The following is a 13,274-nucleotide window of genomic DNA, read 5'->3' on the forward strand; positions in this document are numbered from 1 at the left end:
ACAACCTATCATGACCCTTGGTACACAAATTACACTTTACAAAATCATTTGTAATAATGACCCGATCACAAGAAATACGGGTTAATACACAATAACCCAACCCGATACCAAGAGCATAATTCCGGGGACTACCAAATCCCCAAATCCCCAAATCCGCGTCCAAAACTCCAAAAGCTACCCCATCGAGCCCAAGCGCTCCTACACATCTAGTGTAACGACTAGCTAACTTCACATACACAATACCTGAAAAAGGTAAACAACGAGAGGGGTAAGCTTGAAGCTTAGTGAATGCAATAATTATACATATACATATATAACCTACTTACTTGCAATCACTTACACAATTACCGCATACACGCTAGCAATATAATTAGCATACCATCGTAAAGTATAACGCTAAATCTCCAATACGCAAGCTAGCACAAACAATAGCATATAACTTGAACAATATAATATGCTACATTACAACACAAATAACATTGATGTTCACAACATCCATTAGTATTCAAGACTAGCCCCGCGAATGGTATCGTCAACATCGAACTTAAACCCCATTCGCCCTATTTAAAGTGGTATCGTCAACATCGAACTTAAAACCCACATATGAGGTATCGTCAACATCGAACTTTAACCCCTCATCAAAATCACTACAATAGTGGTATGGCATCGTCAACATCGAACTTTAACTCCATACATTAAATAGCAACTCGCACGAGGATATGGTATCGTCAACATCGAACTTTAAACCCATACCCCACAAGTAAATAAATCATATATATACATATATAATTATTCCACTCACCTTGTGAACTCGAGCATTACAAACCATGAGCGAAATCTCCACCACACACAACCGAGCAAGATTTTACCTATAATACGCATATAGGTATACACATAATCAACATATAATCTCATTTGGACTCTTGACCCGTCCAAATGAACAACAAGTGCAAAATATACCCTTTTGCACTTTTAAAGCTACCCGAAGGTCCAAAACTAACGAGACTAGTTCTCGCGTTCTCGAAATACCCAAATATGTCAACTTTAACCTCTAAACGCATACTAGCTCGTATTTTAAACAAAACCCATTCCATGGTTGACCAAGTTTGACTTTATTGCTAAAACACCAAATTTTAACCTAAAATCACTTCTCGCGAGTAATTACATCAAAAGCATCATTTAACACTTAACACATGCGTTTAACATCCAATTAATCCAAATTAGTGTCATCCTCAATTTTGACCCAATTCAAATTGCTCATTTTGACCAAAGTCATAAAACGCCCCAAAATCACTAACGACTAGTGATTATATTTCCAAGACAACCACTAACACTTAAATCAAGTATTTACCTACTTGATTTACCAAAACTTGATTTAAAACTTAATTTGACAACGAATCGAGCTTACTTGTCCCGAAATGCCCATTTGACCCGTTTTGACCTAAATTAGGGTTTACACCCAAAAACCAAGTCAACACAAATGTTCTAACGTTTAACCAACATACGCAAGACCCAAACTCATAATTTCATCACTCGAAACCCACTTTGACACATAAACCCTAATTTTGACCCATTTCAAAATTAGTCAACTCGAATACACCCAAAAGGGTTCCAACGCTTCCAAAATCACTAAACTAAGTGATTACACCCAAAACCAAAGCCTAATCATGGTCAAAACGTCAATCAACCCAAAACCCGCCATGTATCAAAAATAACTAGTTTACATAAACCCACTTCATCATCTAAATGGGTTTTACAACTAAAAAGCTAAAAACCCTAACTTGAATACCAAATCATAAAGATGAATTTCGGAGTTAGAACTTACCATCACTATCACAACGTAGCCGTGAACGAGGAGAACAACTTTAACTCTTGAGACCCGACCCGAATCACTCTTCTTCATCCCCGATTCGAGCTTTCTCTCTCTAAACCCTTTACTCTCTCTCTAGGGTTTGGGGTGTGAGTGGGAGGGAAGAAATGAGAAGGAAATGAGGTTTAGATAATATTAGGATCAGTTTTATGGCCAAAGACCCGTCCATATGTGAAATACCAACTTTGCCCCTCATTTAACTCATTAAAAGGCTGAAAAGTACCAGAACGTGCCTATTGTCGCGCCGCGGAGCAGGTTTGTCACGCCGTGGCCCAAAGGGTGGTTTTAGATCACTTTTTTAAGCTTTCTGACCCTCAAAATAGGCATTTGTCGCGCCGTGGCCATTCTGGTCGCGCCGCGGCATTTGCCTGTTTCATCTGAACTTCAGCAAACTTGTTTTGGCCATAACTTTTTGACCGTAACTCCGTTTTCGATGAATCAAATATCGTTGGAAACGTAATAAGATTATCTTTCCAATAGTAAGGCTTTGAAACATCAACACAAACTTTATTTGGGGTCGAAAAGGTACGTACACACCTTGTGACTCCAAACAACGTCCAGTTTTCTTCGACGTTCGAGCAAGCAACACGTACATGTCTCGTACACTTCATACACGCATCGTACACCATAAATACATTATGTACAATAAATATTTGGGTCTTACATATAATCAATACAAACATGCCATCCTGTTACAGTCCTAGTAGGAATAAGCTCATTTTTCTCATTTGTAATGACAGTCATGCCACCCTTTTTAGGCACGCATTGAACTGGACTTACCCATGGACTATCAGAAATTGGATAAATTAAACTTGCATCTAGCAGTTTAATAATTTCTTTCTTAACAACATCTTGCATATTAGGATTTAGTCTTCTTTGGCGTTGCACATACGTTTTATGACCTTCTTCCATAAGGATTTTATGTGTGCAATACGAAGGACTTATTCCTTTAATATCATGAATCTTCTATGCAATAGCTAGTTTATGAGCTTTTAACACAGAAATGAGTTGAGATTTTTCATTTTCAGTAAGAGAAGACGATATTATTACAGGTAATTCAGATTCACCATGTAAATAAGCATATTCCAAATGGTTTGGAAGTGGCTTTAACTCTAATGTCGGAGGTTCTTCTATCGATGATTTATATCGATATCTGTCTTCTTCTTTTAGCATTTGAATTTCTTCTGTTGTTGGTTCATATCCATTAGTCATAAGTGTAGCTAACATTTCAGTTTCATCAATTGGTTCAGTACCTTCTCCTAAAGAACATTCTCCTGTTCCTTGTAATTCTGGAAATTCTTCTAATAATTCTGCATGTGAATCTATAGTTTGAATATAATAACATGTATCATCTGCAGATTGCGGTTGTTGCATGGCTCTATCAACTGAAAAGGTAACACTCTCGTTCTCTATACTTAGGGTCAGTTTCTTACCAAACACGTCTGTTATTGCTTTAGCCGTGTTTAATAATGGTCTTCCTAATATGAGAGGTACTCGAGAATCTTCTTCCATGTCCATGATAACAAAATCTACTGGAAATACTAAAGTACCAACTTTAACTAGCATGTTCTCCATTATCCCTCTAGGATATTTTACTGATCTATCGGCTAGTTGTATGCTTATTCGTGTTAGTTTCAATTCTCCAAGGTCTAGTTTAGCGTATAGTGAATACAGCATTAAATTTATACTAGCACCTAAGTCTGCCAATGCTTCTATTGAACTAAGACTACCCAGAAAACATGGAATTGTGAAACTTCCTGGATCTGATAATTTTTCTGGTATCTTATTCAACAGCACTGCTGAACAATTAGCATTCATAGTAACAGCCGAGAGTTCTTCCATTTTCTTTCTATTTGTGATTAGATCTTTCAGAAATTTAGCATATCTAGGCATTCCTGAAATCACATCAATGAAAGGAAGATTTACATTTATTTGTTTAAACATATCCAAGAATTTGGATTGCTCGGCTTCAAGTCTCTCTTTTCTCATTTTACTCGGGTAAGGAAGTGGTGGTTGGTATGGTTTAACATAAGGCTTAGCCTTAACTGTGTTATCTTTATTAACCTTTTCAACTACTGGTTCTTTTTCCTTATCTTGATCAGGTTGTGGTTCTTGTGGAGTAGGAATAGCTTCATCAGAAATTACAGGTATTTTACGTGGTTTAAGTGTAATACCACTTCTTGTGGTAATAGCTTTAGCTGTTTCATTCCGGGGGTTAGCATTTGTATCACTAGGTAGACTTCCCGATTTTCTTTCACCTATTAACCTTGCTAGGTTACCTACTTCTTGTTCCAAATTTTGAATATAAGCTTGTTGATTTCTAAATGCTTGAGCATTTTGTTCATTGGTTTGTTTCTGAGATGTGAAAAACTGCGTTTGAGATTCAACTAGCTTCGTCATCATATCTTCTAAATTTGGCTTTTTATCATCGGTTTGTGGTGGTTTTTTTGAAAATTAGGTCTTTGCTGATTGTAAGTATTATTGGATACTTGTTGATTACTAGGACCTTGTTGGTTGTTGTATGGAACATTTCGATTATAATTCTGGTTTTGATTGTAGTTTGGTCTTGGCGGTTGATAATTATTCTGATAATTATTTCCAGGCCTTTGGTTTATGTATGAAACATTCTCTCTTTGTTCCATTGTTAGTTCAATACTGAGACAATCTTTTGTCAAATGTGGTCCTCCACATTGCTCACAACTAATTCGTATTGAGTGTATATCCTTAGTCATCTTTTCCATTCGTCTCTCGACAGCATCTATCTTTGCAGAAATGGAATCTAAGTCATGGCTAGAATCGGCTCTAGCTGCTTTAGATGATCTAACGATATCTTTTTCTTGGTGCCACTCATGTGAGTGGGAAGCAGTGTTATCAATAATTTTATAAGCATCAGTTTCTGTTTTCTTCATAATGGAACCACCAGCTGCTATGTCTATGTCTTTCCTTGTAGTGATGTCGCATCCTTGGTAGAATATTTGTACTATTTGATAGGTGTCTAAACCATGATGCTGACATCCTCTCAATAACTTTCCAAATCTGGTCCATGCCTCATATAGAGTTTCATTTGGTTTCTGTGTGAACGTAACAATTTCTCCTTGAAGTCTTACGGCTTTAGATGCCGGAAAGAATTGTTTAAGAAATTTTTCAACTAAAACGCCCCATGTATCAATCGCCCCTTCAGGTAACGATTCCAACCAATCTTTGGCTTCTCCCTTTAAAGTCCAGGGAAATAACATGAGATATATCTGTTCATCTTCCACTTCTCTTATTTTAAATAGTGTGCAGATCCTATTAAAGGTACGAAGATGTTCATTTGGATCTTCCTTCGGCGCACCACTAAATTGGCATTGATTAGTCACCATGTGTAGAATTTGTCCTTTGATTTCATAATCTGGCGCATTAATATCTGGTTGATTAATTGCGTGACCTTGGCCAGTGCGTTTAGCTCTCATTCGGTCTTCCATACTTAAAGGTTCCAGATTCTCCATGATTGAATTTGTTGAATCTGAATCACTAGAGGATTCTGATTTAATGGTTGGTTCCTCAACAATCTCTGTTTGAATGATTGGTGGTTCCGGAGGAAAGATTAATGGTTCAGGATCTATTAATTGTCCCTGAATATTCTCCGGATTCTCAATTGTGAGGTTGGGTTCAAAAAATGGATTATCGGAAATTTGAATTGGAGTACTTGGTCGACTGGATGACGATTCTAAAGAAAAATCAACGGCAACGATGTTTGCTAGATGTCTTGATCGAGTTACAGGTGGTGAACGTACACAAGGTGGTGAACGTTTTGCTCGGTGCATTCACTGAATATCCTATTAGTTTTTAAAAAGAAAGAAAAATTATATAAGTTATCAAATTAATAGACTTTTCTGATTTTGCCCAAGTTTCGAATAGCCAAAAGATGCAGCAGAGGGGCAGAATTCGTTTGGTCTCAATATAATTGAGTACTGTTTAGCTCCAATAACCCGGTCCACGTACAAATCCAACTATTACTACGAACCAGAAAATTTTGATGTCTATCAATTTAACCACTTAAAATAATTTTTCGTAATTTAAAGAAATTTTAGAGAAGAAATAGAATAAAAATCTATGTCCTAAAACTAGAATGGCGAGAAATAAGAGAGAAAAAGAGCGCGTCGAAAAACGTCAAAAAAAAATAAAAAAGCGAAAAATAAAAGGCGTCGAAAAATAAAAATAAGAAAGTAGCGCGTCGAAACTTAAAAAGGAACTAAAAACTAAAAATTAAAAGTTGAGTCTAAAAATATTAAAGCTTAATAGAAAAACTATATCCCAAATGGCAATATCTTAAAAAGGTACTAAAAACTTAGAACAGCGTCGCAAAATTTCTAAAGCACCTAAATCTTAGTCTAAAGAAAAAGCACTTAAGGGATTTTACGGCAAATCCTAAAAATCTAGAAGTAAAAATAACTATGGCAAAAACTATGACTTAAAACTAAATACGAGCGAAAAATACAAAAATTACGCTAAAACGAATAAAAAGATACAAAATATAAAAAATATACTAAAAGTTGTAAAAAGTACAATTTTTATAAAAATATTATTTTTATATAAAACTATTAATTTTATATATTTAATAAAACTTAATATAACTTAAAAATACATATTAAATAAAAACTAAAACTAATTAATTTAAAATTAAAACCTAATTAATATTAATATTAATATAATTAAACCCTAATTTCGCATTAAATGAGTACCAGGTTTGACCTGTCAGAGGACCTCCGCGAGTGTGGTATGGTCCAGTTCAAATTCTCCGCGAGTCGCGGAGGGTTCAATTTATGCTCAGAAGGGTTCGATTTCTATAGGTTCAGTTTTTTTTTTTTAACTTATATTTTTATAAAAAGAACTTGATAAAAACTTTTTTTTTAAATATAGCGTTGCGCTTTCGACGTTTATGTTCCCCGGCAGCGGTGCCAAAAATACTTGATGTGTGCGAGGCGTACTAGGAAATAGCTATATTTTTACAACAAAATACTATTTAATACGATACAATTTTACATAAGATATTTATTTATTTATAGAATGGATATACCTAAACCTTGCTACAACACTTATAGGCAGTGTACCAAATCGTACAGTAGTGTAGTTTTTAGTAAGTCCGGTTCGTTCCACAGGGAAATCTTTTAAACAAAGCTTAACGCTATATTAGTTTTAATTTATAAAAATACAAATATAAATAAGTAATATTATTATTATAAAAAGGGAGTTTTTACCGTTTAATGACCGGTTTGTCAATTTTTAAAACTTTTAGCCGCAGTTAAAACCTAATGTAAAATATTAAATAAATAAAAGACTTAATTTAAAGCGTAAATTAAATAACGATAATGAAATTGCGATAAATAAAAGTGCGATAAAATAAACTTGCGATAATTAAAAAGTACGGTAATTAGAAGTGCAATTAAATACAATGACAATAAATAAAAATGTGATAATTAGAAGTGCAATTAAATATGAAAATAAAGGAATTATGCTTATTTAAACTTCCGTAATCATGATGTTTGACGTGTTGATTTTAGTTTATTCCCATGGGTTAATTGTTCTTTGTCCTGGATTATTTAATATGTCCGTCTGGTTTTTGTCCACAACAGTCCATCAGTCATAAATATAAAGTGCGAGTGTCCTCGTCAAATTATCCTTATATCCGAAGTCAAATATTTCAACTAATTGGGGACTTAAACTGTAACAAGGTCTTAATACTTTGTTTAATAATTACACCAGGATATCGACTGTGTGTAACCCAAGGTTTTAATACTTTGTTAACAATTATGCCAAGTATCCTTGTACATAATTTCACCCTCGTTTTAATAAGTCTATTAACTATTAATCCATTCCCGTGTCCGGTTAAATGAACGATTATTCGTACATATAAATATCCCGCCCATCGTGTCCGATCGAGTGTATGTGGTTATTTATAGGTACGTCCAATTGTAAATCTTTATATTAAAATTAACAAACTATCATTTAGTTAAACAAATATAAAGCCCATTAATAGCCCATAGTCTAATTTCCACAAGTGTCGTTCTTTTATCCAAACCCCAATTATGGTACAAAACCCAATTACCCAATTTTAGTATTTTAGCCCAACATCATGATTACTTCGGTATTAAATAAGCATAATAATAACTTAGCTACGAGACATTAAATTAAAAAGGTTGAACATAACTTACAATGATTAAAAATAGCGTAGTGTTACACAGACAAGATTTCGACTTACACCCTTACAACATTCGCTAACATACCCTTATTATTAGAATTAAAATTAAAATTAAAATTAAAATTATAATATATATATATATATATATATATATATATATATATATATATATATATATATATATATATATATATATTTTACGTATATTAGAAAAGAAAAAGAAGTAAATAATCCGTCGAATTGCATGGCCTTTTATAGGCAGATTACTGTTTTTGTGTGCTCCGCGAGTACGATGGGTTTTGCCTTTATAAGCTCCGCGAGTGTGGAGCTGTGGAATCCAGCTCATACAAGTTTGGCTCCTAGCTTGCCGACGGATTTTATTATATAAATATAATATAAATATATAATTTATATAATTAATTATATATTATATTATATTTATATACATAATTAATTTGTAACTTTTGGTCCGTTGCGTCGTACGTTGAAAGCTGGTTCATGTCTCGGTTCCGGATTTTCGAACGTCCTTTTGTATAATTTAATATCTTGTACTTTGCGTTTTGCGTCTTGTACTCTTGTAATTTTGAGACGTTTCTCATCAATAATTTGAACCACTTTGATTGTACTTTGTACTTTTGAGCTTTTTGGTCGTTTGCGTCTTCAATTCGTCGAATCTGTCTTTTGTCTTCACCTTTTAATTTTTAAACAAATATTCCTTGTAAATAGGACAACTGCAACTAAAAGCTTGTCTTTCTTGAGGGATAATGCGATGAAATATATGTTCGTTTTTAGCATTATCAGTATCAATATTTCTTCCTCCGGAACCTCTTCTTCTTCTTCTGGTTTCTCCTCTTCCGATTCCTCCTCTTCTGGTTCCTCTTCTTCCGGTTCCTCCTCTTCCGGTTCCTCCTCTTCCGGTTCTTCTTCGGAAATTTGTGAATCTTCCCAAAATATATTCGACTCTTCATTATTATTAGGTGAATCAATGGGATTTGTACTAGAGGTAGACATCTATCACATAATATCAAACACGTTAAGGGATTAATATTTCACATAATATTTACATGTTAATAATATATAGTTTCCAACAAAAAAATGTTAAGCAATCGTTTTTGAAGAAAAACACGGTCGAAGTCCAGACTCACTAATGCATCCTAACAAACTTGGTAAGACACACTAATGCAATTTTCTGGTTCTCTAAGACCAACACTCGGATACCAACTGAAATGTACCGTTCATATTGATTATAAACGTTTCATATTAATTGATTTCGTCGCGAGGTTTTGACCTCTACATGAGACGTTTTTCAAAGACTGCATTCATTTTTAAAACAACCATAACCTTTATTTTATCTATAAAGGTTTAAAAAGCATTACGTAGATTATCAAATAATGATAATCTAAAATATACCGTTTACATACGACCATTACATAATGGTTTACAATAAGAATATATTACATCAAAAATAAGTTTCTTGAATGCAGTTTTTACATAATATCATACAATCATGGACTCCAAATCTTGTCCTTATTTTAGTACGCAACAGCGGAAGCTCTTAATAATCACCTGAGAATAAACATGCTTAAAACATCAATAAAAATGTTGGTGAGTTATAGGTTTAACCTATATATTATCAAATCATAATAATAGACCACAAGATTTCATATTTCAATATACATCTCATACATAGAGATAAAAATCATTCATATAGTGAACACCTGGTAACCGACATTAACAAGATGCATATAAGAATATCCCCTATTATTCTGGGAAATCCTTCGGACATGATAAAACAACATCGAAGTACTAAAACATCCGGTACTTTGGATGGGGTTCGTTAGGCCCAATAGATCTATCTTTAGGATTCGCGTCAATTAGTAGATCGGTTTACTAATTCTTAGGCTACCAAGCAAAAGGGGCATATTCGGCTTCGATCATTAACCCATATAATGTAGTTTCATTTACTTGTGTCTATTTCGTAAAACATTTATAAAACTGCATGTATTCTCATCCCAAAATATTAGATTTTTAAAAGTGGGACTATAACTCACTTTTCACAGATTTTTACTTCGTCGGGAAGTAAGACTTGGCCACTGGTCGATTCACGAACCTATAACAAATATGTACATATATATCAAAGTATATTCAAAATATATTTACAACATTTTTAATACGTTTTAATGTTTTAAGTTTATTAAGTCAGCTGTCCTCGTTAGTAACCTACAACTAGTTGTCCACAATTAGATGTACAGAAATAAATCGATATATATTATCTTGAATCAATCCACGACCCAGTGTATACACGTCTCAGGCTAGATCACAACTCAAACAATATATATTTTTGGAATCAACCTCAACCCTGTATAGCTAATCCAACATTACTGCATATAGAGTGTCTATGGTTGTTCCAAATAATATATATAGATGGGTCGATATGATATGTCAAAACATTTGCATACGTATCTATGGTATCCCAAGATTACATAATATATTAGAATACATGTATAATACAATATAAATTAGCTAGGATATGATTTGTATAGAATTGTTACAATATTTCCCGTAGCTATAACAATCAAAAAAATATCCAATCTTGTTTTACCCATAACTTCTTCGTTTTAAATCCGTTTTGAGTGAATAAAATTGCTATGGTTTCATATTGAACTCTATTTTATGAATATAAACAGAAAAAGTATAGGTTTATAGATAGAAATATAAGTTACAAGTCGTTTTTATAAGAGGTAGTAATTTCAGTCGAAAGAACGACGTCTTGATGACCATTTTGAAAAACATACTTTCACTTTGAGTTTAACCATGATTTTTGGATATAGTTTCATGTTCATAAGAAAAATCATTTTCCCAGAAGAACAACTTTTAAATCAAAGTTTATCATAGTTTTTAATTAACTAACCCAAAACAGCCCGCGGTGTTACTACGACGGCGTATATCCGGTTTTACTGTGTTTTTCGTGTTTTCAGATTTTAAATCATTAAGTTAGCATATCATATAGATATAGAACATGTGTATAGTTGATTTTAAAAGTCAAGTTAGAAGGATTAACTTTTATTTGCGAACAAGTTTGGAATTAACTAAACTATGTTCTAGTGATTTCAAGTTTAAACCTTCGAATAAGGTAGTTTTATATATATGAATCGAATGACGTTATGAACATCATTACTACCTCAGGTTTTGTGGATAAACCTACTGGAAATGATAAAAATAGATCTAGCTTCAAAGGATCCTTGGATGGCTTGAAAGTTCTTGAAGCAGAATCATGACACGAAAACAAGTTCAAGTAAGATTTCCACTCGAAATAAGATTGTTATAGTTATAGAAATTGAATCAAAATTTGAATATGAGTATTACCTTATATTAGAAAGATATCTTACTGTAAATAAGAAAGATTTCTTGAGGTTGAATGATCACTTTACAAGATTGGAAGTAAGCTAGCAAACTTGGAAGTATTCTTGATTTTATGAAACTAAAACTTATAGAATTTATGAAGAACACTTAGAACTTGAAGATAGAACTTGAGATAGATCACTTAGATGAATAAAATTGAAGAATTAAAGTGTTTGTAGGTGTTTTTGGTCGTTGGTATATGGATTAGATATAAAGGATGTGTAATTTTGTTTTCATGTAAATAAGTCATGAATGATTACTCATATTTTTGTAATTTTATGAGATATTTCATGCTAGTTGCCAAATGATGGTTCCCACATGTGTTAGGTGACTCACATGGGCTACTAAGAGCTGATAATTGGAGTGTATATACCAATAGTACTTACATCTAAAAGCTGTGTATTGTACGAGTACGAATACGGGTGCATACGAGTAGAATTGTTGATGAAACTGAACGAGGATGTAATTGTAAGCATTTTTGTTAAGTAGAAGTATTTTGATAAGTGTCTTGAAGTATTTCAAAAGTTTATGAATACATATTAAAACACTACATGTATATACATTTTAACTGAGTCGTTAAGTCATCGTTAGTCGTTACATGTAAATGTTGATTTGAAACCTTTAAGTTAACGATCTTGTTAAATGTTGTTAACCCAATGTTTATTATATCTAATGAGATGTTAAATTATTATATTATCATGATATTATGATATATTACTATATCTTAATATGATATATATACATTTAAATGTCGTTACAACGATAATCGTTACATATATGTCTCTTTTCGAAATCCTTAAGTTAGTAGTCTTGTTTTTACATATGTAGTTCATTGTTAATATACATAATGACATGTTTACTTATAATTTATCATGATTAAACATAGTGTATCAATATCTTAATATGATTCATATGTATTTAGTAAGACGTTGTTATAACGATAATCGTTACATATATCATTTCGAGTTTCTTAATTCAATAAACTCAATTTTATGTATATAACTCATTGTTAAAATACCTAATGAGATACTTACTTATCATAATATCATGTTAACTATATATATAATCATATATATGTCATCATATAGTTTTTACAAGTTTTAACGTTCGTGAATCACCGGTCAACTTGGGTGGTCAATTGTCTATATGAAACATATTTCAATTAATCAAATCTTAACAAGTTTGATTGCTTAACATGTTGGAAACACTTAATCATGTAAATAACAATTTCATTTAATATATATAAACATAGAAAAGTTCGGGTCACTACATCAATGTGGCTTTTCTAATGGCATCTCGAATGAACAACTTGATGACTGAATCAACTAGGTCTCTTCCTTATGGTATGCATCTGAATAGCTTGTTTAACTACCTCAAAGTATCTCACCCTATCGCTCAACAACCTTCGTTTGAACCACTCGACAAGTTGACCATCATTCGAAGTGGTCATCTACCAGAAACCTCTCGTGGAAGAAGATCAAGTCTTAAAGAAGATCTAGATGAAATTGAGAACTATTAACCAAAGGAGGATTCGGATGAAGAAGAAATGGAAGATGAGGAGGCGAATCTACATGAACATCAAGAATTTGTGAACTCAAATTTTGAAACCAAAATCGACAGAATTCTTAAGTGGGAATAGGAGATTAGTGAGAATCACTCCAAGTTCAAGAAGGCATTGAAAGGATTTGTGAAAACAATCTCATGCAGTAGGACATAACTTGTGTGTTTAGGACAATGAACCTTATTGAATGCTTATGTGCTTTGTGAAGTGCTTTAATGTTGGCATTAAACAATTATGTGTAAGACAATTTGTGATGTTAT

Source organism: Rutidosis leptorrhynchoides, chromosome 1 (genome assembly GCF_046630445.1).
Source record: "Rutidosis leptorrhynchoides isolate AG116_Rl617_1_P2 chromosome 1, CSIRO_AGI_Rlap_v1, whole genome shotgun sequence".
NCBI lineage: Eukaryota > Viridiplantae > Streptophyta > Magnoliopsida > Asterales > Asteraceae > Rutidosis > Rutidosis leptorrhynchoides.